A 25,301-nucleotide genomic window follows, 5' to 3' on the forward strand; every position below is an offset into this window, starting at 1 on the left:
TGCCTGGAGAAGCCATGAACAGAGGAACCCGGTGGCTACACTCCATGGGGTCACAGAGAGTTGGACACGACTGAGTAACTAACATTTTCACTTTCATGGAATTTACCACTACTCAACAATTTTAAATCTATTTATTGTTTGTCTCTATCCACAGAATTCTAAGCTCCATGAGGGCAGAAATGATTGTTTTGTTCACTGAAATTTAGCCAGCATCTAAAAGAGTGCTAGATACAGAAGACACTTAATAAATATATGTTGAATTAGTTCCTTACCACAACTTTTATGAAGAGACAATTGGATTCAAATGTATTCAGTGTGGAATAACACTGAGCAAACTTCAGGCAACCAAACAAAATAAATAATTGAAAGCCACCCAATATCTCAAGCTCAGATACTAACACCTGAAAAAATTCTAGGTGCATACATATCGTTAATTTCAGCACGTGCACGCAGTCTCTGTCACGCAGTCATATCTGCTTCTCTGTGACCCTGTGCACGGTAGCCTGCCAGGCTCCACTGTCCATGGGATTTTCCCAGAAAGAATACTGGAGCAAGTTGCCATTTCCTCCTCCAAGTGGTCTTCCCAACTCAGGAAACAAACTGCTTCCTGCATCCCTTGCCTTCCAGGTGGATTCTTTACCACTGAACCTCTGGGGAAGTCCCTTCCTTTAATGGCTGAGTAATATTTCATTGTATGCGTGTGACAGCGCTCACTCGCCCAGTCATGCCTGACTCTTTGAGACCGCATGGGCTGCAGCTCGACAGTCTCCTCTTTCCATGGAATTTTCAAGACAAGGAAACTGGAATGGGTTGCCATTTCCTACTCCAGGGGGTCTTCCCAATCCAGGGATCAAATCCGCGTCTCTTGCATCTCCCACGTTGGCAGGCAGATTCTGTACCACTGAGACAGCTGAGAAGCATCCAAGTACCACATCTTCTTTATCCATTCCTCTGTCAATGGACATTTAGGTTGCTACCATGTCCTGGCTATTGTAAATCGTGCCAAAATGAACATCTGGGTGTATGCATACTTGTGAATTATAGTTTTCTCTGGATATATGGTCTGGAGAGGGATTTCTGAATCATGTGGTAACTCTGTTTTTAGCTTTTTGTAGGAACATCCATACTGTTCTCCATAGTGACCGTACAAAATTGCATTCCCACCAACAGTGCAGGAGTGTGCCCTTTTCTCCACATCCTCTCCAGAATTTATTGCTTGTTGACATTTTGATCATGGCCATTCTGATTGGAGTGAGGTGATACCTCATTGCACTTTTGCTATACATTTCTCCAGTAAATAGTGATATTGAGCATCTTTTTATATGCTTTTTGACCACCTATATGTCTTTGGAGAAATACATGTTTAGATCATCTGCTAATTTTTTGTTTGGTATTTGTTTCGTTTTCTGATATTGAGCTGCATGAGCTGTTTGTTTATTTTTGAGATTAATCCCTTGTTAATTGCTCACAGTGCACAGATTTCTCTTCAACTTAACAAAAACCAGTTCTGTGAAATGGTGTCAAGTAGCACGTGGAATTAATTAAAAGGCTGGAGATGGGTTCAGGCGGAAACTAGGTGGGCTTAACCTTGTCACGTGAACAAACACCCAAGGACGTTATTGTGGCACTGTCTACATCTTTCAACCCTAGGCAATGGGTGCAATGGTCCTGGACCCTGTTGAATCCAAGCACAGTCCACCATGTCACTCAACTTTTAAGTGTGCCATTGATGGCATTAAAAGTAGTCTCTTATACAACACTATTCCTTTGTGTCAGGTTCTCAAGTTTTCAAATCTTGATGAGAACACCCTTTTGGTCCTGTATTTTCATTTCAGGGGTTGGGGAGATATTCTTCTAAATTGATTTCTTTAGGAGGTAAAGCTTTGCATTCTCACTATCTTGGAATTCCTTTATAAATAATAAGGATTATGATGAAATCAAATACAATCATCTGGGTAAAAACTGAAGCCAAGCTTCAAAGAAGTCAAAAGATATAATCACAATTAAGCAGGTAATATGTAACACAGATGAGCTAGAGTCTAGATTTCCTGATTCTTAGATCAGTGACAATTTTGCTACATTAGGTCTTTCTGACTAAGTCTTGACTGACTTAACCAATTCTTGACTGACTTAATGATTAACAGATTTACCCATGATGCATATATACACAGGAAGCGTGTTCCCTATAACTTCAGCCATATAATAAAATATAAATTATTAAAACTTTGTTATCTCAAGCAAATAGTTTCACCTTACTGACTCTCAGTTTCTCTATCTTTAACATGAGAATCATAAAGTCTATTTGCCAACTGAGTAAGTTGTTATGAAATATACAGTATAACACCCTATTTATATACTGGATGTCTTTAGTTTTATATGTGATGGTATCAAGAGGGACACATTGTGATATAGGTCTAAAGATTCTGCCAGCATTCAGTTTGTCAGTGCATGCTTCAATAATAGTAAAATGTTTCCATCCTATTGACCCAAGTCACTTATGTCTCCCTTCTCCCTCTTCAACCTTCCTAAGAAAGATCTGTTATTTAAAGGAATAGCAATTAGTTTGCAGGAATCCTCTATAACCATTCTTGAACACAATGTCAGTGTCCATTCAAATTGTTGTATGCCTATTAAACTGACTGTAAAATATTTTTATATTACCTATATTCATTTTGTATTTCATATACTGATGCATTTAAAATATATGTATATATAAGTATATATGTATATATATGTGTATATGTATATATGTATATATACATTTATATGTATATATGTATACATGTATATACATATAAAGTATATGTATATATTATATACACATAAATGTATACAATATACAAATCATGCTACATGATATATATGTGTGTGCACACACATATATGATAAATCATTACTCATCATCAACTCATAACATAGGTAACAGAGAATGAAAATAGTGTATTTGAGGAGCAGTGGGCTTAGAATTCTGTGTTTCCTTTTTTCCTATGGGTGAATTCTATGGTGCTGACTATTTACATTGATCCAGTTAGTTTCCCAATTGCTCCTTTTGGCTCCAATCAGCCAAGATTAAAAATCACTACTGAACTGTGAGCCTCGTGGAGGCATATGAAGATTGTAATGCTTGTAAGAAGTAATGGTCCATGAGCAACATCCTTTACATTCAGAGTTGCATCTTCCTATTTTCAGATTGATTTTCCCAAGTAAGTACCAGACAGTTAAGGGACAGCTACCATTATTTCCACAGCTTTCTGTTTTGAGCGCCAAAGGACAACACTGATTACACACATGGCATCATACCCTCTGATTCCGGGAGAGCAAGAAGAGAAGAAAGCATCCTTACCTGTAATTTTATTTGTATTTATAATTTAAATGAATCTCTATCTACCTATCTCCCATTTCCATAAACACATGCATCCATAAGTGAAAAGGGCAGCTGCCAAGATCATTTTTATTTGGGGAAAGGAAGGAGTGGACTGAAAATCCCTACACACACCTCTTTTTGGCCGTGAAACTTAATATTCTGTTAGATGACCAAGGCTATATGTGTTAAAACATTCTAAACAAAAGAAGTCTCTTCACTAGCACTCTGAGCTTTGGAATGCTTATGGAAAATCTTGTCAATAGCAATCAGTTGTCACGGTGTGAGCTGTGTTCTTCGTAAAAATCATGATGAAAGTGAAAGTGTTAGTTGCTTAGCTGTGTCCGACTCTTTGTAACCCCATGGACTGTAACCTTCCAGGGTCCTCTCTCCGTGGAGTTTTCCAGACAGGAATACTGAGTGAGTTGCCATTTCCTTCTCCAGGGGAATCTTCCCAACCCAGAGGTTGAACTCAGGTCTCCTGCATTGCAGGCAGATTCTTTACCATCTGAGCTCCTAGAGATTGGCAGTAAAATTGTGATAAATGATATTAAATGAGATTTCTTTATGAAACTTGGGCATCATGACAATCTACAGAGAAGCAAATATCCAATGGATCAGTTACTCTAGTCCTGGTACTACACATTTCCAACATTTTTACCCTTTATCTGACAGTTATTTGTTCTCTATGGTCCTGGACATTGGTAGATGCAGATATTAAAAACACTGATAGGAGAATCTGGAGCAAGATGGTAGAATAGGAAGTCCCAGGCTCTTTTTGCCTCATGGAAATGTCAAATAAACAACTACAGACTGATTAATGTAACTTCATAGAGCTCTGAAAATCAGTCAGCAAACTGCAGTAGCCAAGTGAGCACTCAATCAAGAAAGAGTCACACTCAGAGAGGTGGAAAATTCCGCAAGATTTTTGCTCACCCTTGCCCCATTCCCTCCCCTGCAGGGCACAGGGTGTGTTGAGAGAAGCAGCAGCACATCCAGGCTACTTTATGAAACCTGGAAAGAGCAGAAGGAGCCAAATTTGCAGGGTGCTAACCTGTTTGGAGGGCTCCTGATTGGTCTCTGTGTTTTGTAGCTCAGGGCCATATGTGGCACAGATTAGATGTCAATCTAGGAAAAGACTCCAGGAGCTGAAGGTATAATTTAGGAAAATCTCTTAGGAGGGCCAAAGACTTGTAGATGCCTGGGGCAAGAGACTATTCAGTGGGTAATAGAGCAGAACAGCTCAGGTCCCAAGAAGGAGCAGGATGAGAATTCTAGGGAAGTTAAGACATTTAAATGTAGCTGCGTATACCAGGGAGCTGGTTAACGGTGCATATTAAGGCCCAGGAAGAACACATGCTCAAAGGCTTGAAAAAAATGTTTGCCTTTACCCTGGGCTGATGTCAAGTCTCAGAACTTGCCCTGCTAATTATTGAAGATCTGCATGGATTTCTTGGATATGACACCAAAAGAACAGGAACAAAGAAAAAAAAAAGATAAACTGAACTACTTCAGAATCTAAAATTTTAGTTTATCAGAGGATATTTAAAAACAGAGTGAAAAGCACTCCACAGAATGAATAGAAGTATTTGCAAATCACATATCTGATTAAGGAGTAATATACAGAATATATAAATAATTCCTACAACTCAGGTGCAGCAGAAACCAAACAGATTATAAATGAGCAAATTAGTTGGATAACTGTTTCTCTGAAGAAGGCATACAAATGGTCAATAAGCACATGAAAAGATGTGCAATATCCTTAGGGAATATATCTCTCCACACACATTAGGATGGCTAGCATCAAAAAACAAACAAACAAAAAAAAAGTAAATTACAAAGTGTTAACAAGGATGTGGACAAATTAGGACTTTTGTACATTGCTGGTCAGAATGCATGACGGTGCAGCTATAGAAAACAGTGTAGGAGTTCCTTAAAAAATTAAAAATAACATATGATATTTAAAATAGTATTTAAAATAACATATGATATTTTAAATAGTTAGTAGAAATTCTACTTCTGGTTATGTATCCAAAAAGTTAAAGCAGAGACCCAAGCAGGTGTTTACACACCTGTATTTATAGCAGAATTATTAGCAATAACAAACAGCTAGAAATAATCTACATGATTACTCAGCATTATAAAAGGAATTCTGACACATGCTGCAAAAAGGATGAACCTTATGCTAAGTGAAGTATGTCCATTAGAAAAGGAGAAATAATACATATTCCCACTTCTGTGAGGTACCTAACCTGATCAAATTCATACACACAGAAAGAAGAATGGTTTTTGCCATGAGCTGGGTCCAGAGAATGAGGAGTTAATTTTACTAGGTACAAAGTTTCAATTTGGGAAGATAAAAATGTACTGGAGATAGATCATGTAGATGTACTTAATGTCACTGAACTGAACATGTAGAAATGGCTAAAATAATAAGTTTTATGTATAGTTTATTGCCAAAACATCATAAAAACATCTCTGATAGTATGAACTCCACCTGGTCTTGAGGACAAGTTTTCTTAACCTGTGTGGGATACTGATTACAAAAGTAATACCATAAACAGAGGAAAAACATAACACATGGAAGAAGAAAATCAGCTTAGGAAAATTAGACATGTGGATAAACAGTAATTAGATTGGAAATACGTGCACAGGCCAGAAAGTGAAACTATAAATTACACCAAGGAGATGACATCTTAACTTAAACTCGTGGTGGTAGGTCACTGATAGATTTGAAGTAAAGCAAACATTGTGAAGTTAGAATGATCAGTCTGGTAGCTTTGAGTAATAAAGATTTTCAATAGGTCACATAAGAGGTATGTTTTTGACTTTTCATACAAAAAGGAAAAAAGCAAAACGTACCTCTAGTGTTGCCTCTAGTAAACCAGAGACATTACCTGCCTACAAAGGTTCATATAGTCAAAGTTATGGTTTTTCCAGTAGTCATGTATGGATGTGATAGCTGGGAATAAAAAAATGCTGATACTGAAGAATTGATACCTTTGAACTGTGGTGTTGGAGAAGATTCTTGAGAGTCCCTTGAACTGCAAGGAGATCAAAGGAGTCAAATCTAAAGGAAATCAACCTTGAATATTCATTGGAAGGACCCATGCTGAAGCTGAGGCTCCAATACTTTGGCCACCTGATGCAAAGAGCCGACTCATGGGAAAAGACCCTGATGCTGGAAAAGATTGAAGGCAGGAGGAGAAGGGGACGGTGGAGAACAAGATGTTTGGATGGCATCATCGATTCAATGGACATGAATTTGAGCAATCTCTGAGAGACGCGTGAAGGCCAGGGAAGCCTGGCATGCTGCAGTCCATGGAGTCACAAAGAGCTGGACGTGAGTGAGCGACCGAACAACAACAGAGGTATGAAGAAAGGTTTCCCTTTGATTCACCTGGAATCAAACCCAGGTCATGGCAGTGAGAGTGCAGAATCCTAACCGCTAGACCACCGGGGAGCCCACGGAAAGTTGTGACAGTAAACGTGGCAGAACATGATAAGTGTGGAGGGAAATAAGGGGACTAGATATCTAAACCAAAGATCTACGGGTTGTTGAACATGATTAGATTAGTTCTTGGGATAATAAAGGAGGAGGAGAGTAGATGATTTCTAGTTTCTAGTTTAATCCACTAGATACAGTTTTATCTTTCACTAAGATAAGGATTCAAGAAGAAGAATGTGTGTAAAGTTCAATGTGGTTGAGAGAAAGAGGATAATGATTTATTTAGGTTTAACTTGGACCTTCTAAAGATTGAGGGACTTTGTGAGGCATTCAGTGTGAGATGTCACTAGGACGTTTATGCATGACATTTTGAAGGGATACCTATTTCACTGATTTTTTTTTTTTTTGGCAGTTACCAGTTCACAAGTAGTAGCTTAAATCATGAGTATGTATTTAATCATCATGGGAGCATAAAGTAAGAACTTGCTAAAAAGGACAGAATCCTTTGTATTTATTTCTTTTTTTAACCATTTCTTTCAGTAGCACTCTGGCAATACAATATCTGTTTTCCTTGCACTCTGGGCCCATCACTGCTTCTTAGGGCAATTTCAGAGTGAGAATCATTGAGTTTTGTGACACATACCAGCAATAGAAGTTTGAATCCAAATGTACAAAATTTAATCTTTCCTCTAAATTTCTAGGTTCTGATAACTGCACCTAAACTCTTCACTTTGTATCTTCAGGTGTAGGATTAATAGTTGCTTCCTGCAATTATTACTTGTTAACTTGATGTTTCTTTTATTGTTTTATTTTTGAACCTCTGTGTGTCCAACTTTCTCTGTTTTTTAATTTAAAAATGTCTTTGTGTCGGGTTGTCATTGTTTAGTCATTAAGTCATGTCCAACTCTTTGCAACCCCTGGACTGTAGCCTTCTAAGCTCCTCTGTCCTGAGTTTTCCAGGCAAGAATACTTGAGTGGGTTGCCATTTCCTTCTCCAGGGCATCTTCCCAACAGAAGGATCCTAAACTGCATCTCCTACACTAGCAGACAGATTCTTTATCACTTAGCTACAAGTTTGAAAGTCATCACTCTGTCCTAACAACAAGTAAAAAGCTGAACAAACTTTAAAAAAGAGAGAGAGGAAAAAAAAAAATTCAACAACTCTTCTTATCCATAAGGGGAAGTCTTATAGTCTCAAGGAAAACTATTACTCACAAAATTGTAGAGATCCCTAGGCAAATATAGAGACTCACAACTTACTTGCAGATTGTATGATGAAAAGGGATCAATTCTCCAAGAAAACACAACACTTTGTAATGAGTATTTACCTAAAAATCTTTAATGTGTATTTGCCTAATAGCAGAATATCAAAGTACATGAAGTAGAAGCTAACAGAAATGCAAGGAGAAATAGATGAATCTATCATTGTAATCAGAGATTTCAATATCCCTTTATCAAAACAGGTGAATTCAGCAGGCAGAAAGTCAGTAAGGACATAGTTAAGCTTAGCAGTGCTTCCCAGGTGGCACAGTGATAAAGAATCTGCCTGCCAACACAGGAGATGCAAGGGGCGTGGGTTCGATCCCTGGGTTGGAAAGATCCCCTGGAGTAGGAAATGGCAACCCACTTCAGTATTCTTGCCTGGAAAATCCCATGGACAGAGGAGCCTGATGAGTTAAAGTCCATAGGATCTCAGAGTCCAGCACAACTGAGTATGCATGCAAGACTAACAACACTACCAATCCACAGGTTATACCGAACATGTACAGATTGCTTCATCTAACAACTGCAGAAACTGTGTATTTTTTTAATCAATGTTATGTGAAACATTCCTTAAGATGATCACATTCTGGGCCATAAAGTACACCTAAATAAAGTTTAAAAATAGGCAACTTAATATCTGCTCTCAGATTATGATGGAATTAAACTCAAAGTAAAAATACATGGTGGAAAAGCCGAAATAATTAAACTCAAAGTAAAAATACATGGTGGAAAAGCCAAAATACAAAACACTTGTAAATAACACATAGTTCATAAAAGAAATTTCAATAGAAAATTTGAAGTATGTGAATTGAATGAAACTGAAAATATGATTTGTCAAAAAATTTATGGGATGCATCAGAAGTAGTGCTTAGAGGAAAATTTATTGAATACATGTGCAAAGAAAAGAGGTCTGAAATCAATAATCTAAATTTCCAATGTAGGAAACTAGGGTAAATCACATCCAAACAGCAAGCAAAAGAGGAAAAATAATATAGATTACAATAAAAATTAGTGAACTCAAAACATAAAATCAATAAAGATAGTTAATGATCTCAAAAGCTCGTCTTTTGAAAAGATCAATAAAATCTATAAGCCTCTAACCAGACTAGCTAAAAAATTAAAAAAAACACACACACAAATTGCTAATATCAGAAATGAAAAAGAAACATCTCTACAGATCCCAGAGACATTAAAAAAGTATTAGACGAATACTATGAACAACTCTATGACTACAAATTTAATACCTGGATGAAACGTATCAATTCATTGAAAGATATATCTGGCAAAATTCACACAAGAAGTAGACAATCTTAATAGGCTCACATCTAGTAAAGAAACTGAATACACAGTAACTGACTTTCAAAAATAGAAAGCACAAGGCCAGATGGGTTCACTAATAAACTCTACTAGATATTTAAGGAAGAAGTTGCACCAGATCTCTATAATTTCTTTCATAAAATGAAAGCAGAAGGAATACTCTAATTGATTCTATGAGACCAGCATTACGCTAATACCAAAACCAGATAAAATTATTAGAAGAAAGAAAAATAACATACCAATATCTCTAATGAACACAGATGCAAAAATCCTCAAAAATTTAGCAAATTGAATTCATCAATGTATAAAAAGAATTATATACCAAGTGGGATTTATCTTAGGTATTCAAGGCTGATTCAAAGTTTGAGAATCAGCACTGGAATAGACCTATTGAAGGACAGAAACTAAAGTATGTACAAACAATTAAAGTTTGAAGGCAGGTGGAGAAAGAAACGACAGAGGATGAAATGGTTGGATAGCATCACCAACTCTACAGACATGAGTTTGAGCTAACTCTGGGAGATGGTGAAGAACAGGAAGCCTGGCATGCTGCAGTCCATCGGGTTACAGAGTCGGACATGACTTAGCTACTGAACAACAACAAAGTAATTTTAAATTTACATGACATTCAAGCATTTGGTCATTTTTATAGTAATTCATTTCCATCACATTTCACAAAATTAATCATAAGCTATAAACTGAAATTTTACAAAATCCTCACCCTTCGTCACACAGTGTTTGAAAACTACTAGATTAGATTTAGGATTTATGGTCATGGGGAGTTCCAGGTGACTCCTGGTGGCTCAGTCAGTTAAGAGTCTGCCAGCAATGTGGAAGACTCGGGTTCAATCCCTGGGTCGGGAAGATCTCCTGGAGAAGGGAACGGCAACCCACTTCAGTATTCTTGCCTGGAGAATTCCATGTCAGAGGAGCCTGGTGGGCTACAGTCCATGGGGTCACAAAGAGTTGGACAAGACTAACAGTTTCAGTTTCAAGGTGAACCAATATGCGGGTGGGGACTCGGATGTGAGCAGATGAGGCCAGCATGGTGTATGTGACAATGAATGATAAACAATAGGTCTGCAGAATCTGGGGAAGTCCAAGAGGGCAATTCAGGAACCAGATACCAGGCTCCCTCTTCCAGTAATCTTTAAGTGATATCATAGCAGACTGTCATTTTCAGTATCTTTATATAGAAACAGAAAAAGTAAGTGGTAGTGTAGAACACCCATCTTCCACTTTTCTACCTGTACTACGTGGAAGATCCTCCCTAGAGTACCACTGCTGATCTCTCTGATTCTCTACCCAGGAAAGAAGGAGCAATTTATTTTGAGACTTTATAACGGAGAAACTGGGGATGCCTCTTCATCTCTGTTTGAGAATCACTCACCCTCAGTAAACATCCCTACACATCCCAGGAACATTAAAAGGAAAAAACAATACACTCAGTTATTTTGTGCTGTGATTTTGGAGGTATAGTCTCTCAAAAGGGGAGCACTGATTTACACTGCCTCTAGTTGGAACAGGTAAGTCTATCTGGTTCATGGATAAAGTGTATGAAGTCAACTCAGTTAACCGTCATAAAGTCATATTCTCTGGAATCATCAGTTTAACCAATAATACAGGTGATTATTTGTATCATAATTTGTCAGACTCTTGTATCTATCTTTTGATTAATCCTTAAAAAGAATCTTTAAGCAGTTCATGGATCACAAGGTCTGGAAACTACTGCCTTAAAATGAGTCATAAATGTTTATGGCTCTTTTCAGGAGTTCACTTAGCTTTCTACTGATCAGTAAGATGTATCCACTTTCCATAATTTCGTGCTTTCACAAATGGTTAGCCTTATATACTATAGTTTCCTCCCCTCAATGAATTATCTGTCAAATAGAACTAATCAAATTCCAGCTTTGCAAAATTGTAACTTTGTGGCTAATAAATAGCACTGAGTCAGCAGGAAGAAAAAAGTGTTCAGAAATAAGAAAGTTATACTTTTCTGAATAAGAGCAATAAATTCCTGAATTTACATGGTCATTTCTTAGCAGGATGAAAACTAAAGCTACACCTTCATGATATCACTAAAGTACTTGCTTTGTAGCTGATGATAAATCTGCATTTTTCATCATTCATAGACTCAATGAATTGCTATACCTTTGTGAGTTGACATACTTTCCCCAATTTCTTTTTTAAAACTATTTCGTGTTTGATCCAATTTTTCACAATTGAATTACTGTATTTCTTTTTCTTAGGCTATAAGTAGGTTTTTTTTTTTTTTTTTAAGTAAAAAGTAAAAATGTTAGTCCCTCAATCATGCTGACTCTTTGAGACCCATGAACTGTAGCCCACCAGGCTACATGGTCCATGGGGATTCTCCAAGTGGGAATACTGAAGTGGGTAGCCATTTCCTTTTCTTTCCAACCCAAGGGTTGAACCTTGAACCAGGATATCTTTCCAACCCAAGGATTGAACCTGGGTTTCCTGTATTGGTTTCAGATTCTTTACCATCTGAGCCACTATTTCAATTTTTGGATGTTGTCTGATAGACATAGATGTTTTTTGAATTTTATACACCATGTGTTTCTCTTAACTATCTAATGTGACTATGTGCAGAAATAGTTGGTTCATTAGGAAAATAAACTGTGAGAACCCAAGAAGCTGCTTCCTAAGTCTTTCAGCATTAATGTTTTTCACTAAACCAACCATAAAATAATGGAAAGTGTTTTTAAATTTTTTATGTTTTTATATGATTGCTAGCAAAGAGAATATCCTCATAGAGATCTACCAATAATTAAGAGGCAGCCTTATCAATTCTGAATTAGAATTAGCTACAATATAATATAAATGAAAAGACAAGTACCCTCTAAGACTCCAGTACTTAATAGAGAGAAATGTGGCTTTATTTTATAGTAGCTTGATCTCATTACCCATTTATTCAGTGCTCACTGAGTACCTACTGTGTGAACTGCACAGCATGGTCTTTTTCTTGGAAAAACATAAGATAAGTTACAGACACAAGACAAGTAAAGATACAATTTAGATCTGATGCAATAAATATTAGAGAGGAATAAAACACTGCGAAAGCACAGAGAAGGCAGGATTTAATTTTCCTCGAGCTTACATAGTAAGGTGATATTTGATTTGAGTCTTGAAGAATGGATATGGATTTCTCAGAAGAATAATTTCTGTAAGTGGATTTTTTAAAGTAAGAATATTATTTCAAAAGTCATGTTGTGTTATGGAAGCCAGAAATGTTTCCCATGTGACTTAAGATAAGGAGAGAGAGGTGTTTGAAGTTGGATATGGAGAAAAAATTTGATGCCATATGGGAATATCTTATATTGGAATTCATTCAAGTGTGGAGTCAAAGAAATGTTAATGCTGGAGCATAATGTAGCCATACTTTTCTTTTAAAGATAGTTTTGTCAGCACTGAAGATGATGGAGGAAAATAGATATGAGCATATTGTTGGGAATTTTGATAGGAAATTTTTACAAGTGTCCAAATAAGAGATGATAAGATGTTGACATGAATATGGTCAGTTGGTTGAAAGCAAGGGATTTGTCTTCAAGAATACATTGATAATTGTATAAATATGAGATCTTAGGGAGAAAAGTAGAGATATTGAGAAGTCTGAAAGTAATTTCCTGTCAAGCCTAGAAAAAGTTTAGTTTTGAAAAGAGAACACCAAAGATATTCTTTTCAGATCACATGGAGGTACACAATATTTGTGACCATAATGATGCAAATAATAAAACAATTCAAATCTATAATCAGAGAGTCTACTTTATAGTCTTACACAAAAAGTCTAAGAGTAGATGTATGCCTTCAAAATGGTTTTCTGTTTAGCTGGGAAGCAATCTGAACATTATGTGTGCCACAAAAAGAAAGGATGATAAATTTGAAACACAGGCAGAGTGCAAAGGCAGCTGAGTGATTATAAATATAAAGAATAGCGCAGAAATGTAACTGGCATGACAGCCTTTTCTTGACAGTAAATAAAGAGAAGTCAGTATCATGCAGGATATTGTAAAACAAACAAAAATTCCTCAGTAGTATAGGTGATAAACATTAACTTTAAAATGGACTTTGAACAGTTGCTAATATATATAGTCTACAACAGAGTGGCCAGGTGTGAAACAAAGACATAATATTCTATCATAAATTATAATTGGATTCAAGAAACATGATAGCAGAAATGTGTAAAACAAAAGAAAAAAAAGTGTATGGACACATAGGCCATTCCTTGGTTGTTTCTAGCTAAGGATTTCAACAATCCACATGAGAAAGAGTCAGAAAATTGAATGACTGACAGTACAGGTGAAAAGCATGAGGAATGAGAACTGTATACTATCCATGAGTGCATTAATTGGCTTTAATGTGTTGATTATGGAGTTTGGAATTATGTTGTCAATTCTTTTAAAAGTATCACATGTTAGGGGCTGAATTGTATTTCTTGAAATTTTATGTATTGAAATCCTAATCCTTAGTGCCTCCAAATGTGACTGTGTTTTGTGATAGCATGTTTAAAGTGGTGATTAAGGTTAAACCAGATCATATGAGTGCTGTGCTAAGTCACCTCAATCGTGTCTGACTGTTTGCAACCCTATGGACTGTAGCCCGCCAAGCTTCTGTCCATGGGATTCTCCAGGAAGAACACTGGAGTGGGTTACCATGCTCTTCTCCAGGGGATCTTCCTTACCTGGGAATTGAACCCACATCTCCTGTGTCTCCTGCTTCCATGCTGAGACTGGGAGTGAGCAAGTCTGTGCACCTGTTCTTTAATAATGGAGTCTCAGTTTCCTACAAGTCTTTAACTCCCTCTTATAAGCCCCACTAATTTTCCTGCCAGAGTGAGGAGAGAAAGAGGGAGAAACAGAAATTTCTTTCTTTAGTTCATGTAATCTTGTTTCTTTTTATACAGACTCAGCTTCTATCGGTCAAAAGAAAGACTCAGGAAGGCCTGAAGTCCTTCTTCTCCTAGGAAATGAGTGCCCTTTGATACCAGAACATAACTTGTTTGCCTCATTAGAGAAACTCCTTAAATCAGTTTATTGATGTATTTTTTTATATATATAATTGGGATTGAAAACACAGTCTTTCCTAAGGGTCACTACTGGGCTGACTGAGCATTGTTTTTATTTATTTATTTTTTAATGTGACAAGGAGGAAACTCAAGGATTTAAGACTTTATTGCTTCTGTAGGAGCATTCATTTACTTCCAGCGACAGATGGTTTTCTAGTCCACTTCATTTAAAGTGTGGAAAATTACACTGGAGGGCTTCCCTGGTGGCTCAGGGGTAAAGAATCTGCCTGTCAATGTAGGAGATGCAGGTTCGATCCATAGGTCAGAAAGGCAACCCACTCCAGTATTCTGCCTGGGAAATCCCATGGACAGAGGAGCCAGACTACAGTCTATGGGATCACAAAAGAGTTGGATACAACTTAGCCACGAAACAGCAACAAGAAATTATACTGGAAATATCAAGAGAAGATAAAGTTATATCTTTATCTTTTTGTTTTCCTTTTTTTAAATTTTAGTTTTTAACTTTACAATATTGTATTGGTTTTGCCATATATATCTGGAGAGAGAGAGGGTGGGATGATTTGGGAGAATTTTTTTTTCCTTTTAAAAAAAGAAAAAGGCAAATATCTTAATCTTTAAAACAGTAAGTACTAGTGATGAAACATACATCAACCATATGATTCATATATAATATATATCATGTATACTTGATTTTTTTCATTTATATTGGGCAGAAAGAAACTTGAAACTCTATCATCCATAATTCTGGAAAAAAAAAAGTCCTTGGACTCTTCAAAAAATTACAGTGGTGTTCTTTCTATTGTATCTGTATGGGTGTTCAATGCATTAACTTAAATGAAAGGTCCCTTCATACATGTACTTATTAGCTCCAGATTTTCCTTCTTACACAAAAGTAAAAGTAATTTCAAATTTATAGAAGGATAATAAACATTTCATATAATGAAAACATTACTTCCATAGGCATCTTACATTTTAGTACTTTTATTTATTTATTTATTTTGTTTTTTAAATTTTATTATTATTATTTTTTTACTTTACAATATTGTATTGGTTTTGCCATACATCAACATGAATCCGCCATGGGTGTACACGTGTTCCCCATCCTATACACCCCTCCCACCTCCCTCCCCAGACCATCCTTCTGGGTCATCCCAGTGCACCAGCTCCAAGCTTCCCATATCCTGCATCGCACCTGGACTGGCGATTCATTTCTTATAAGATATTATACATGTTTTAATGCCATTCTCCCAAATCATCCCCCCTCCCTCTCCCACAGAGTCCAAAAGACTGTTCTATGCATCTGTGTCTCTTTTGCTGTCTCACATACAGGGTTGTCGTTACCATCTTCAGAATGGGAGAAAATAATAGCAAATGAAGCAACTGACAAACAACTAATCTCAAAAATATACAAGCAACTCCTGCAGCTCAATTCCAGAAAAATAAATGACCCAATCAAAAAATGGGCCAAAGAACTAAATAGACATTTCTCCAAAGAAGACATACAGATGGCTAACAAACACATGAAAAGATGCTCAACATCACTCATTATCAGAGAAATGCAAATCAAAACCACAATGAGGGACCATTTCAGGCCAGTCAGAATGGCTGCGATCCAAAAGTCTACAAGCAATAAATGCTGGAGAGGGTGTGGAGAAAAGGGAACCCTCTTACACTGTTGGTGGGAATGCAAATTAGTACAGCCACTATGGAGAACAGTGTAGAGATTCCTTAAAAAACTGGAAATAGAACTGCCATATGACCCAGCAATCCCACTGCTGGGCATACACACCAAGGTAACCAGAATTGAAAGAGACACGTGTACCCAATGTTCATCGCAGCACTGTTTATAAATTTTAGTATTTTTAAAGTAATGTTTCTGAAGCTTTTTAAAATATATTTGAAAATTTAGGCATTTATATTTCTCTTCTGAATATCATACTGTTTATGTACTTGATTATTTAGAATTGCATCCTTTAATTAAGCAAATGCTTCCCAAACTTGATTATCCATTAGGATCATGAAGAGAACATTAAAAATATAATGCTCCCTAAGCCATAACAATGGAATCTAGACTCAGGAAGACTAAAATCCAGAATCATAAATTTGTAAATTGACAACAAGCTGATTCTGCTGTGCAATCAAGATTGAAAACCATTATTGTAAGAAACTCTTGTTCTTTTTTTAAAATAAATTTCTCCTTTTTTCCTCAATCTACCAATTCTACAAAATTTTCACATTTTCCAAAATTTAACATGCCCCAGAAGTACTGGCAGTTGAGACACATAGGAAATGCTTTTTTATATGAACTGATTATTGTGAGCTGCTGCTGCTGCTGCGTTGCTTCAGTCGTGTCCGACTCTGTGACCCCATAGACGGCAGCCCACCAGGCTTCCCGTCCCTGGGATTCTCCAGGAGAGAACACTGGAGTGGGTTGCCATTTCCTTCTGCAACGCATGAAAGTGAAAAGTGAAAGTGAAGTTGCTCAGTCGTGTCCGACTCTAGAGACCCCGTGGACTGCAGCCTACCAGGCTCCTCTGTCCATGGGATTTTCTAGGCAAAAGTACTGGAGTGGGGTGCCATTGCCTTCTCCGATTTGTGAACTAGGTGACTGCAAAATCTTGCCCTGACTGTGGTGAAAGTAGGGTCAAATGATATTTGAAAATAGGGAATCATTGATCCAACAAATACTTTGAAATCTCTGCTATGAGCCAGGCTCCCCTTTAGTCATTGGAGATAAATCAGTAAAACAAAACAGACCAAAAATCCTTCTCCCTTAAAGGAGGACATGCTCTTGGGATATATCCTAGAGTGGATTTCCTCAGAAGCACACTCCGAGTAAAGTAGTTTACTTGGGAGATCATTTCAGGAGGTACTTGTAGGAGAATGCGGGAGTGAGGCAGGGGATACATGGAAGCCTGGTGTTGGGTAGGCTACTATGGAAGGCAACTGAGGTGGGTTCCCAGGGGGATTTCTGGGAGATGGTATAGAATGTTGATGTGTGTTATCCTACCCACAGATGCTGGAGTGTTTATTCTTGCCTGGAAAATTCCATGGACAGAAGAGCCTGGCGGGTACGGTCCATGGGGTCACAAAAGAGTTGGATATTACTGAGTGACGGAGCACATGCAGACACATACACACACATACACTACCAACTCCCACAACTGCTGGCCATGCGGGGTTGAAAGAAAATCTTCAGAAAAGAGCTGCAGGTGCTTCCAGTAAGATCCTGTAGGCTTGGACGGGAATGGGGAGAGCTGAGAAATTGTGGACAAGGCTTCTACACCATCTATTATAGTGGGATACAAACAAAAATAAAAGCATACTCTTTGGTACATTTGTAATGTGATAAGGATAAGGGCTATATAAAGCGTGGCATAGCAATGGGGGTGTATGTATGGAGAAGCATGAATATGTAAAAGGGTAGCAAAGGGGACCTTAGTGTGAAGGTGGTATTTGGTCATACCTGACGGAGGTAAGGGAGCAGGTCATGGGAGCAGGACTTCAAGTTATGTAACTTACCTGTAAGTTATGTGACACTAATGGGTAAAGACTATAATGTCAAGGTCCTGAGGTTAATTTTGGATACTGTAAGTTGGATTAACATCCAGATGTTGTACATGCTGCCTTGTTGACTCTGCTATATGTCCAATTTGGGAATCAGTTGCCTTGTTAGGAGACAGAACATGACATAAGTAAATATTCATAACTATTGTGTAGCAGTTGCTTTGAAGATTATGAACTGAGATCAGAAGACTAGAGAGACTTATCAGGTATGCCTTCAGCAATGTAAGGCTTTATAACAAAAGATCTACAAAATAAATGAATGGGACAAAAACTCCTGAAGGGCTCTGAACAAAGATGATCTGATTCACACTGATACCAAATCACCATGACTGTGGTGTTGAGGAAAATTAAAAGAAGAAATTGTAGGAAAGGGGAGCCCAATCTAGATGATTAAATAATACAAGAGAAACATAACAGTGACAAGGATCAGAGAAAAATCAGGAAAGCTGATAAAGAGTAATCATATCCTGGATATATTCTGAAAATATAGTTTTGCATTTGCTGATGGACTGAATATAAATTGGGAAATTAAGAGATGAGTAATAGAGGCGAGTGTTAGTCTGAAGAATTTGACTTGAGAAACCAGAAAGATGACTTGGGGAAACTAGGAAGATGTTAAGGTGGAAAACAGATACAAGAAAGAGTGGCTTCAGTAGCTTGGGTAGGGGATCAGAACAAAAAAATAAAAATATTTGGATGTGCAGAAGGTCTAAATAGACATTTCTCCAAGGAAGACTTACGGATGGCCAAAATACGGATCACTATTCAGTTCAGTTCAGTTCAGTAGCTCAGTCGTGTCCGACTCTTTGCGACCCCATGAATCGCAGCACGCCAGGCCTCCCTGTCCATCACCAACTCCTGGAGTTCACTCAGACTCACATCCATCGAGTCAGTGATGCCATCCAGCCATCTCATCCTCTGTCATCCCCTTCTCCTCCTGCCCCCAATCTCTCCCAGCATCAGAGTCTTTTCCAATGAGTCAACTCTTTGCATGAGGTGGCCAAAGTACTGGAGTTTCAGCCTTAGCATCATTCCTTCCAAAGAAATCCCAGGGCTGATCTCCTTCAGAATGGACTGGTTGGATCTCCTTCCAGTCCAAGGGACTCTAAAAAAAAAAAATTAAATTAAATTTAAAAAAAATTCAAAATCAACTGTTCCATATCCTGGAACATGAAAATAGAATTCTATTTAAAAGAAAAATAAATAAATAAATAGTGGCTTAATGTAAAAATATTTTAAAAAAAAGAGTCTTCTCCAACACCACAGTTCAATGAAAATCAAAACTACAATGAGGCATCATCTCACACTTGTCAGAATGGCCATCATCAAAAACCTACAAATGATAAATGCTGGAGAGGATGTAGAGAAAACAGTACCCTCCTACATTAATGGTGAGAATTTAAATTGGTAAAACCACTATGGAGACAGATATTTAGGTTCGTTAAAAAACTAAAAATAGAGCTACCATATGATCCAGCAATCCCACTCCTGGGCATATATCCAGAGAAAATCATAATTTGAAAAGATACACACACCCCAGTGTTCATTGTGTGTGTGTGTTAATCGCTCAGTTGTGTTCGACTCTTTGAGACCCCACAGACTGTGGCCTGCCAGGCTTCTCTGTCTATGGGATTCTCCAGGCAAGAATACTGGAGTGGATCACCATTCCCTTCTCCAGAGGAACTTCCCAACCCAGGGATCAAACGCTGGTCTCCTGCATCGCAGGCAGTTTCTTTATCTTTGAGCTACAGGGAAGTACTTTTGTAGCACTGTTTAAATAGCCAAGACATGGAAGCAACCTAAATGTTCAGGGACAGATAAATGGACGAAGAATGGATATACACAATGGAATATTACTCAGCAGTAAAAAGGATGAAATAATGCCATTGGCAGCAACATGGATGAACCTAGAGATGATTATACTAAGTATGTCAGAGAGAGGAAAAACAAATATCATATGATATCACTTATATGTGGAATATAAAAAAATGATACAATGCCATTCTCCCAAATCATCCCACCCTCCTCCAATTAAAATAAATAAATTTATACTAAAAAAATAAACTGAAGTAGGAATGTGGGGCAGGTTAAAAAAAATGGTACAGTCGAACTTATATACAAAACAGAAAGAGACTCACAGATGTAGAAAACAAAACTATGGTTAGCAAAGGGGAAAGGAAGGAATGATAAATTTGGAATGTTGGATTAATAGATCCACACTATCACATATAAAATAGATAAAAAAACAAGGATCTATTGCATAGAACAGGGAACTATACACAATGTTTTTTAACAATTTATAAGGGATAAGAATCTGAAAAAATAGGTATATATGTACATATAATTGAATCATTGCTGCACACCTGAAATGACCATGGCATTGTAAATCAACTGCATTCAATTGCAAAATAGTTATTCTGCAATTATTAATTTGCATGTTAACATGCTAATTTGGCATACCAGTTAAAATTCAAGTAGATTCCTCAGTTGCATGTACAAATATAGACTATGGGGAGAGAGCTGGAGTGGGAATCATCAGTATAGCTATGATATTTAAAGTCACAAGACCAGATAAGATCACCAAGGGAACGCATGCAAATAGAGAATAAATCCCAATTAAGGTTTGAATCTTGGGAATACAATGATTTCAGGTTGGAGAGACTGGGAGAAGTTGGTGAGAAGACTGAGATGGAGGGCAGTGAGGTAGGAGAAAAAACAGGATGATTGAGTGGTTTGGAAGCAAAGTGAAGAAAACATTTCAAGAAAGTGAGGGGTGCAACAAAATAAAAAGTTTCCGATAGGTTAGCAAGATTAAAGTATAAAAAATTACCATTATTGTGGGCACAAGATGGATTTCTCTGATGGCTCAGCGATAAAGAATCCACCTGCAATGCAAGAGCCACAGGAGACACAGGTTTGATCCCTGTTTCAGGAAGATCCCCTGCAGGAAGGTACAGCAACTCACTCCAATATTCTTGCCTGGCAAATCCCATGGATGGAGGAAGCCGGTGGGCTATAGTCCATGGGGTCAGAAAGAGCTGGACACAACTGAGCACAGCACAGCAGGTCTGTTAGTAGAAAATTGTAGTAAACTGTACTGAAATGGCCAAATATTATGTTTCTTATGGTTCTGTCTAAATAAGATGAGCACAGAGAGCTAGCCATTAGAAAATATGGAGCTTGGAAGAAAAATATGGAGCTTGATAAGAGTAATTTTGATGGAGGAATGGGAGCTAAAGATTTATTTAAATGAATTTAAGACAGGATAAGAGGAAAGAATTGAAAAGAATGAAGAAAGACAAAAAAAAATATTCCTCTAAGAGTACATGCTAAATTGGGTCTTGGACTGGGATGTACAAGTCACAAACTTGTTAAAGAATAAATGCTTGGATGTCCATGTGTTTTCCCCAGGCACAAGTTGATGAATGGATTTATGTATTTATTTTACCAAACACTAGACAGACTACTTTTACCGGATACTAAGGCGGAAACAACAGCAATCAGGTGAGTTTTGAGAAGAGTTAAAATCATACAAAGATAAACCCCTTTCCACAAGGATTCCTTTCAGTGACATTATTTTGATGTCTATTACCATCAAACCCTAAATATGCTACTTGTTTCAAAACTGTGGTACAGTGCAATTCATTAGCCCATCCAAAAAAAAAAAAAAAAAATAGAGAACTTTTGAAGCCATGATATGTCTTAATGAAGAGGCGATCTTCTCATTTTCAGAATGTGTACCTTCTGAAGCACAAAAGACTGATGATTAATACAAATCACCCAGATCCAAAACTGGTGTAATAAGCACAGTTTTCAAAATCTCGGGTGTCAGACCTAGCAGAGCCCTGCCTGCTCTAATAACCACCCGTAGCTGAGCTTTGGTATTGCTATTCCTGTGCTTTCTCCATAATGTTATTTTCTCTCTTTTTTTGGTCTGTTCATTTGCTGCTGTTGTTTTAATAGAAGCATATATTTAAAAAAGGACAAAGAAAGAAAAAAGAGGAGTTTCTACTGTTGAAGTATTTTATGTCAAATGAGAAAATCTGCTTTGAACAACTACAATGTCACATTCTGAGACTGTAAAAACAGTTCAGCCTGGTACAAGAGGTTCTTAATTTTCTCTCTTCCTTTTTATTTGCAGTGTCAACAAATCAAAAGGTGATAGTATTTTAAACCAAATTTGAATATTTACAATTACTCTTTATCTTTTCTTTTTACTGTATATTACCCCTTATAAATAATAACTAACTAATAGGGATATGGCACGTTGATTTTGCTCAAAATGAAAGCTTTCTTATGGCAATAAAAGTATTCTTGAAGTGCAAATTAGAATTAAAAAAACCTAATATTCTCTTGTCTACCCTATTGATAAGCAATAGAATCAAATAAACTTAATTGGAATCAAAGATTTTAGGACAGTCAGGGACCTTAGAGGTGGTCTAGACAAATGCTCTCACTCTACAGATTAGAAAAATAAGGCTTGAGAATCATAAGAGACTTGTCAAGACCAGGCAGAATATTACTGGCAAGAGTGGTTGGAAAACTCTGATTGGCTGTTCACTAGCCCAGGGTCCCTTTCTTTATGAAATGCTGCCTTTCAGAGTTATGAAGGTAAGAGGCCAGCATCCCAGCATCTCTCTGACTAGTAAGTAACACTTACAGTACATTGTGATATAAAGTAACCTAATCTGTTGTGCATTGCAAGTAGATAGAAACCTCCTGTGAACACCTGGGAAGGCAAATGGGTGAAAAAAGGAATTATCCTAGTTGCTTCAAAAGAGAGAAGAAAGAATGAAATTGACCTTACTTATCTATTTAAAAGGTTAAGACAGAAACTGCTTTAAGAAGCATCTTAGCGCCACCATTCAGCCAAGAGCAAACACTTGTATCGTTTTCGAAAAATTTAATCATTATTTGTTGTGGATGACTTTTGCCTCCTGTGACATTTCTCACACTGTAGTCAATAAATAAAAATTGTGCTGACAGAAAGCTTATGTTGTAAATCATGTAATTTACAAGACAGTAAAATATGTCATGATACTGCATCGAGTACTTAGCTAAGAGCCTCAGCAACACATAAATCTTACCATGCTTTGATGCAATCAGAGTCTTGTTTCATGCTACGCTTTTCAATTGTAGCTGAGCATTCATGATTGCTCTTGTAATAAGAACCATTTTTCTCCTCCATTTCTCTCCTTGCTCAAAGAAATGGTATCTGGAAAGTGCTAAAAATCTGAAACCTCCAGGAAATTGTCCTGAAACTGGAAACCAGCAGGAAATTGACCTGAATACACTACAGGCAATATTCAGAGCATTGTTTAAAGCATATTCCTTTATAATAGCCATTAAATTTTTTTCATATGCAATAACACTCATATCCAAGCTACTGAACTCTGTACATAGAAGTTGACCTGTACTGCAGTATCATCATAAGTTATAGTACAAGGAGGCTTGCACTTTTTATGAGAGGAGGAGTTTACCTTTATGGCATGTTCAGGATCATTGCTGAATATCACAGTTTCCGTTAAAAACTTGCTAAGTGTCTGGGATGAAAAATTTCTGCTGAAACCTTGATCCCTTAAAAAAATCATCTAGAGATGTTTTTTAGGAAAATTACTGTTTAATCTGTTATTTCCTACTCTACTGTACTGAGCTTTTTGCATTTATTATATTTTGTATTTCCAACAGGTATCTTCAGCACTGCTCCTAAGTGCAATGGTCTCCCATAGAGATGCTGAAACTGTTGTTTGCAGTTTGAAATATTCTCACATAAATGCAGAGGAAGATGATAAACATAAGTCCTTTAGAAAATGTAACACATCACACTCATTTTATTTGATTCTGAAGTTAAATTGTTAAGCTCTTGTGTAACCTTCACTTTAAAACTTTGTATTTTACAGTCAACTGAACTCATGGGCTTGTTCTTTCTATATCGTCTTCAGGTTGCCTTTCTCCAGATGCAGTTTTCTGCTCAGTCTTTTACGCAGCACACCATAATCATGCATTTTGCTCTTTTATGTGGCTTTTCTTTGCATCTGCAATCTCCTGCCTGCTCTGCCTCTCTTTATAACACCTAAGGGTGCATATGACTTTTAGCAATAACTTCCAATGAACTTCCATCCTTAGATACTATATGAATGAAAGGAAATATACCGAGAACAGGAAGGAAATCATATATCTACCTCAGGTATAAAACAGGCATGTTTTATATACCCATTTCCACATCCCTATAGTCATTTCTGCATTCTCAAATGCATATGTTCACAATACACGAGCTAAACGCAGAACATGAAAATCAGTGCTTTCCCTCTAGCCCTCTATGCTTTTGACTGAAATAAAAAATTAAAAAGTGACTCTAAATAGCTTTTGTTTTCTGATTCTACCTAGGATATCAGTCATATTTAGTAGTGTGTATGATGACAGTATTTTAAAAATTAGTCTCAGAGTAATTTCAGGGTTTTTCTACACAATATTTTTCACAGTTTTAAGTGTAAAACTTATAAAACTTTTACAGAATAAAGTGCAGAGGAAAAAATAAAAAAATCACGTGTCATTTCAAGTCATTTTCACTGTTGCTTTTATATATTACTAGAGGTATATATACATTTAATAAAATTGTGAGAATATGATCCACATGATTTTGTTTTCCATTCAGTTCAGGTCAGTTCATTTCAGTCACTCAGTCTTGTCCGACTCTTTGCGACCCCATGAATCGCAGCATGCCAGGCCTCCCTGTCCATCACCAACTCCTAGAGTTCACTCAAACTCACGTCCATCGAGTTGGTGATGCCATCCAGCCATCTCATCCTCTGTCGTCCCCTTCTCCTCCTGCCCCCAATCCCTCCCAGCATCAGAGTCTTTTCCAATGAGTCAAGTCTTCATTCCTTTCAAAGAACACCCAGGACTGATCTCCTTTAGAATGGACTTGTTGGATCTCCTTGCAGTCCAGGGGACTCTCAAGAGTCTTCTCCAACACCACAGTTCAAAAGCATCAATTCTTCAGCACTCAGCTTTCTTCACAGTCCAACTCTCATATCTATACGTGACTACTGGAAAAACCATAGCCTTGACTAGACGCACCTTTGTTGGCAAAGTAATGTCTCTGCTTTTGAATATGCTATCTAGGTTGGTCATAACTTTCCTTCCAAGGAGTAAGCGTCTTTTAATCTCATGGCTGCAATCACCATCTGCATATCATAAGTTCTTTCCTATGTTATAAAATAGTCTTTCATAGTTTTCAGGATGTTTTCAATTTTTTACTGCTGTATAGAATGTTATGTTAAAAGTTTCGTGCTTCAAGA

This window comes from Bos javanicus, chromosome 29 (genome assembly GCF_032452875.1).
Source record: "Bos javanicus breed banteng chromosome 29, ARS-OSU_banteng_1.0, whole genome shotgun sequence".
NCBI lineage: Eukaryota > Metazoa > Chordata > Mammalia > Artiodactyla > Bovidae > Bos > Bos javanicus.